The sequence below is a fragment of the Orycteropus afer genome, unplaced genomic scaffold, assembly GCF_000298275.1.
Source record: "Orycteropus afer afer isolate SDZICR_OR568_19922 unplaced genomic scaffold, OryAfe1.0 scaffold00163, whole genome shotgun sequence".
NCBI lineage: Eukaryota > Metazoa > Chordata > Mammalia > Tubulidentata > Orycteropodidae > Orycteropus > Orycteropus afer.
This window is the reverse complement of record NW_006921750.1, coordinates 6957121-6963796: the sequence shown is the minus strand read 5'-3', so window position 1 is coordinate 6963796 and position 6676 is coordinate 6957121. Positions and strand designations below refer to the sequence as shown.

Genomic DNA, 6676 nt, shown 5'->3' with positions numbered 1-6676 from the left:
GCTGGTACTTGAAATGCCAGTAGCATGGCTTCAAGCATCACGTTGTTGTTGATGCTATTATGTGCCGTCGAGTTGGACCCGACTCATAGTGACCCCTGCTTGGGTTTCCGAGGCAGTATCTCTATGGAAGTAGATTGCCTAACTTTCCTTCTGAGGAGTGGCTGGTGGGTTTGAACTGCTAGCCTTCTGGTTAGCAGTAAAGTACCTTAGGCACTAGGCTACCAGAGCTCCTTCAAGCATCATAGAAACATGCAAACTGCCAAAACACTACAAACTGATAGATCATTTGTGCATCAAAGTTGATTCTGACTCATAGCAACCCTATAGGACAGAGTTAATCTGCCCCATAGGATTTCCAAGGCTGTAAACTTTACACTAGCAGACCACCTCATCTTTCTCCTATGGAGAAGCTGGTAGGTTTGAGCTACCAACCTTTTATTTAGCAGCCAAATGCTATAACCATTATACCACTAGAACTCCTACCATAGAAATAAGGCCATGTATTTGGAAAGATGAGGTTTCAAAGTCATCCAATTTGAAGTCACTTAAGCTTATTAACAGAATATAGTCACAGACCTTCAAATGACCAGAGCCCTCATAAGGACAGTGAGGCAAAAACAGTATGAGCTGTTCCTATTTCTGTCCCTGTATCTGCAGCAACCAAAGTATAAGCCAATTGCTTAAACCACACAGAATTGTGGTCCAGCCAAGTTGACACACAGCTCCAACTATCACAGTCCACCCCTTGTCAACTTGGCAGTTGTACACATATTCTTAATCATATATAATCTCTAAATATGGACAATTATAAAGTCATATTGGCACCTAACATGATACAGTAACACACGTACAACTGAAACACATTAACATTGTTTACATTTCACAGTTTACAATGGAAGGAAACAAAAATATTTGATGCATGTATACAATGCAGAATGTATGCAATATAACAATCACAGTCCTCATTTCTGTAACTAGTCAAGTGGATGTAACTGATATTTAGAACTATCTTCTTCCACCACCTATTTCATATTTCCCTTCCCTTCAGAAAACACCTCAGCTGGTCATGGTTCTTTGCCTAGTGGGGTGACTCAAACCTTCATTCCTAAAGGGTCTGGACCATTAGTAGCCATATCAGAATTGGGTTCTTATAATTTTCCATTGACTTTAGTCACAGAGCATGGTAGTACTAAAAGATGTCCTAAAGAATCTCCTGTATTCCAGACATATTCTTCTTTACCTCCATTATGTAATGTCAAACCAATTTCCCCCTGGTAATCAGGATCTATCACACCTGATAGTACAGTAACACCCTTTTCTGTCTGTTGATCGAGAGACATGAGGAAGCCAAAATGGACAGGTGACATTCTTAACTTCCAGTTCAATGCTATCAGTATGATGTCTCCAGGGGAGAGTGTTCTTTCCTTTGGGACTAAGATCTCCAGACCCACAGAGCATAAGGTAGCAGGGACAAGAAGCAAACATTTTTTGAGTGGGCCACTAGTGGTAATAGTGAGTGGTATCACTCCTGTTTCCACCGCTTGGTTCCTGGCTATTGGAGATAGAGCACCATATACTGGATGCTAGTTTAGAGCAAATGCAGAATCCTGGAGGACATTTCCCTAACCCCTCAAGGTATTACCACCTGGCTGGTGCCATAATTGTGTTTTTAGTGGGCCATTCCATCATTCTATCAAGCCAGCTGCTTCTGGATGTTGGGGAACACGGTAAGACAAGTGAATTCCATGAGAATAGGCCTACTGCTGCACATCATTTGTTGTGAAGAGGTCCCTTGATCTGAAGCAATGCTGTGTGGGATACCATGATGGTAGATAAGGCATTCTGTAAGTCCACAGATGGTAGTTTTAGCAGAAGCATTGTGTGCAGGGAAGGCAAATCCATATCCAGAATAAGTATCTATTCCAGTAAGAACAAAATGCTGTCCTTTCCATTATGGAAGTGGTCCAATGTAATCAACCTGCCACCAGGTTGCTGGCTGATCACCCTGAAGAGTGTTCCATATCACGGACTCAGTGCTGGTCTCTGCTGCTGGCAGACTGGGCACTCAGAAGTGACAGTAGCCAAATAATTCTTAGTAAATGGGAGTCCATGTTGCTGAGCCCATGCATAATCTCCATCCCTGCCACCATGGCCACTTTCTTCATGAGCCCATGGAGCAATGACAGGAGTAGCTGGGGAAAAAGGATGGCTGGTTTCCACTGACCATCTTATCCACCTGATTGTTAAAGTCCTCCTCTGCCGAGGTCACCTTTTGGTGGGCATTCATATGAGATACAAATATCTTTACTCTTTGGCCCATTCAGAAAGATCATTCCACATACCTCTTCCTCATACATCCTTGTCACCAATTTTCCAATCATACTCCTTCTAAGTCTCAGACCACCTGGCCAAGCCATTAGGCATAGCCCATGAATCTGTATACAATCATACATCTGGCCATTTCTTGTTCCATGCAAAATGAACAGCCAGATGCACAGCTCGAAGTTCTGCCCATTGGGAGGATTTCTCTTCACCACTGTCCTTTAGAGAAGTCCCATAATGGGGCTTCAGTGCCATTGCTGTCCACTTTTGAGTGGTGGCTGGATATTGTGCAGAACCATCTGTAAAACAGGCACAAGTTTTCTCTTCCTCAGTCAAGTGATCATAATGAACTCCCCATGTGGTTATGGTTGCAAACTGGGAGAGGTAAGGTAATGTGACTGTAATGGAGACCATAGGCATTTGGGCCACTTCCTCATGCAACTTATCTGTGCCTTCAGGTCCTACTTGAGCCCAATCTCTGTTATACTACTTCCATATAATAATGGAGTGCTGCCGTGTGTGTCCAACTCTATGACTCTGTGGGTCATACAACACCTGGTTCATAATGGGCAGCCCAGGCATCATAGTGCCTTGGTAGCCCATGGTTAGGTGTTCAGTCTCTACTAAAGCCCAGTAACAAGCTAAAAGCTGTTTCTCATAAGGAAAGTAGCTATCTGCAGAGGACGGTAGGATTTTGCTCCAAAACCCCAAAGGTCTGCTTTGTGATTCACCAACAGGGACCCACCAAAGACTCCAAACAGTACCTTTTTCTGCTACAGATACTTCAAGCACAATTGGATCGGACAGGTCATATGGCCCGATTGGCAGAGCAGCTTGAAAGGCAGCCTGAACCTGTTGTAGAGTCTTCTGTTGTTCTGGGCCCCACTCAAAACTAGCAGCTTTCAGCTTTCCAAGTCATTTGATAAATAGACTGAAGCAGCACACCCAAATGAGGGCTATGTTGCCCCCAAAATCCAAAGAGGCCCACCAGACATTGTGCCTCCTTTTTACTTGTGGAGAAATCCAGATAAAATAACTTACCCTTCACTTTAGTAGGAATATCTCAACATGCCCCATACCATTGGATCCCTAGAAATTTCACTGAGGTGGAAGGTACCTGAATTTTTGTTGGGTTAATTTCACACCCTCTAGCACACAGATGTCTCACCAATAAATCTAGAGCCATCGATATTTCTTCCTTACTAGGTCCAATCAGCATAAGGCCATCAATACAATAGACCAGTGTGATGTCTTGTGGAAGTGAAAGGTGATCAAGGTCCCTACAGACTAAATTATGACATAGTGCTGGGGAGTTGATATACCCCTGAGGAAGCACTGTGAAAGTATATTTCCGGTCTTGCCAGCTGAAGGAAAACTGCTTCTGATAGTCCTTTGAAATTAGTATTGATAAAAAGGCATTGGCCAAATCAGTAACTGCATACCAAGTTCCAGGAGATGTACTAATTTGCTCAAGCACTGAAACCACAGCAGGAAAAGCAGCTGCCATTGGAGTCACCACCTGATTAAGTTTATGATAATCTACTGTCATTCTCCAAGATCTATCTGTTGTTTTGCACAGGCCAAATAGGCACATTAAATGGGGATGTGGTGGGAATCACCACTCCTGCATCCTTCAAGTCCTTGACGGTGGCAGTAATCTCTGCAACCCATTCAGGGATGTGGTATTGCTTTTGGTTTACTATTATTGTAGGTAGAGGCAGTTCTAATGGCTTCCACTTGGCTTTTCCTACCATAACAGCCTGCACTCCACATGTCCTCAGATCCTTTTGGAGAAGGGTGGGAGAAAGGTTGACATTATAAATTTTGGGCAATGTAATGGGGTTCTTGCTCAAGAGGACCTGGCCTCACCTTCATTCAAGGGGTTGTGGATCTATAAACTGGCTCAAGTCTGGGAATTGATTGAGAGGCTGTGACTCTGTATTCTGGTGATTCAGTCTAGGCTCCTGTTTATTTTACCTAAAATTCTTCTGTCTATACTTGTTGTTGTTGTTGTTATGTGCTGTCGAGTTGGCCCCGACTCATAGCAACCCCTCCTTGGGTTTCTGAGGTGGTATCACTATGGAAGTAGATTGCCCCATCTTTCTTCTGTGGAGTGGCTGGTGGGTTTGAACCACCAGCCTTCTGGTTAGCAGTCAAGTGCCTTAGGCACTACACTACCAGAGCTCCCACCTGTTATGTCTATACAGATCAAGTAAATATTTAGTAGGTTTGCCATGTATTTCACTCCTAGGAACACCATGCCTAAGTAGCCAATGCCATAATTCCACATAATTTAGAGTACTGTGATTACTGTTTTGACTGCTGTCCTTTATGGTAACCACACTCACCTTGTCTTTGTTGATTAACTGTTTCCACTTGGCCCTTACTACCACAGGGTCCAATGAGCTCCATTGTAGTAAAGTGTCTTAGTTCAATTAGGGAAGTTCCTACTGTCAAATCTGGCTTCTGACAATCTTGTGATTGTCAATATAGCAATCATAACAGTTTTCAAGGATGGTGGGGCTCCCTTCACAAATTTATTCCCTACCATACTGGTGAAAGTTGTGTTTTCTGCACTCTCTATTTCTGGCTCTAGGGGTCTAACCTTTTAAATCCATCTAACATACCAATTTCCTTAAACCTCTGCATACCTTCTTCTACTTATACCAAGGCAGGTCTGGTGCTTTAACTTGACTTAAGGTAGGCCACTGCGTAATTCATGCTTCACTAAGCCAACCAAATAAACTATTAAACCTGTCCTAACATCTCCACCTGAAACATTGAATAAAGTGTCCATGCTTAGTGGGCCTAAATCAATAAACTCTCACTGATTCAATGTTACATTCCTTACACCATTATCCCACACTCTCAGTAGCCATTCCCATACATATTCTCCAGGTTTCTGTCTGTACATGTTAGCAAAATCAAGTAGGTATTTTCAGGTGTAACATACCACCTCCTCGGTCACATTTTGTATTTCACCTTTTGGGGCTCACATGGACTTAACTTTAGTTATAGGTCTAGCAGAAACATTGGGTGGTTGGGGGGAAGTTTCTGAGGACATTCAACAATATCTTCCATTGCTTCTACCTCAGGCAATGACCCAGCAGGAACAGTTGGGTTAATACCGTCACACTGAGGTGGGGGAGGTAATCGTTTTACAGTAATCCCTTCAGATAGGAGGGATTCAACAGAATTTACTGGTTCCATATACTCATCTTCTGACTATCTGTCCATATGTCCCCATTCCAGGTTTCAGGAGCCCATTTTTTTCCTAATCCATGCCCTCACTTCAATTTCACCCACCATTCTCAGTTGACAGTTTAATTGGCATTGTAATTCATCCACCCTTACATACCCTCTGGGTATGGTTTCACTAATATCAGATCCATTACTAGAAGAAATAAGGCTTTCTTTCAGAGCACAACTGGAAACATTGAGGTCTTTTATGTGGTGCTTGAGCTGTGATTCAGCAGCCCTGAACTCATCTCCCTCTTTCATCACCTAGTCTAGGGTAAGTAGGACCAACGAACCAGTTTCCTTGTACTCCTCAAGCTGACAAAATAGCAGAAAAGTATCAAATTGCAATTACCCAAGGCATCATTTCTCAAAATACTTGATCTACTGGTGGTGCTATTTTGCATATAATGTTGCCACCTCATGCTATGGATTAGCAGTGTGCTCTTTACTAATGGAGGCAGAGTGCTTTTATGATCAATCAAATTGTAGAACCAAAACAGAATCAGTGAGAACCCATTAAGGAAACCCTTCCTTATGATTTTGTCTCTCTAGAACCACTCCCAGTACCAAATTTTGTTAGGCTTAATTCTCTAGAGAATCAAAACCAGTAAAGCTTATCTACACATTTTGAGAAAGAAAAATTTATCTTAGGGAAATGACTTATAAAGCTGGCAAATCCCAAGTTCTTGGATCAAATATCAAGCAGGAGACATTTCCCAACTCATGCAGCTGCAGGGCCTGATGAGCTCAAGGTTGGCAGGCAGTATATCAGCTGTTGACTCCAATTAATGACTAACCCAGGATCTCAAGGCTGAACAGTGGATTGTTCAGTCATGGACAGTTGTAGGCAGCACAACAGGATCTTGATCCACAGAAAAGTGTCTCTTTTCCCAGGATGTCCATATATATATTGGAATCAATCAACATCCCTAGAGAAACTCCCTTTCAGTGGACTGGCTGCCCAAAACATATACATCCAATCACATCATGGGAATAACCCATATCAAAGCAGTTTAAACCACACAAAATTGTGGTCTAGCCATTTTGCCACACAACCCCAACTATTACTCTCTCTCTCTCTCTCTTTCTCTCTCTCTCTCTCTCTCTCTCTCTC

The 6676-nt window shown here is 42.8% G+C and overlaps 1 pseudogene; it reads right to left on the bottom strand.

The window, feature by feature from the left end:
• Positions 1 to 974: 974 nt before the first annotated feature.
• The window catches only part of LOC122150537, a 149574-nt pseudogene continuing 143872 nt past the window's right edge, over positions 975 to 6676 (bottom strand).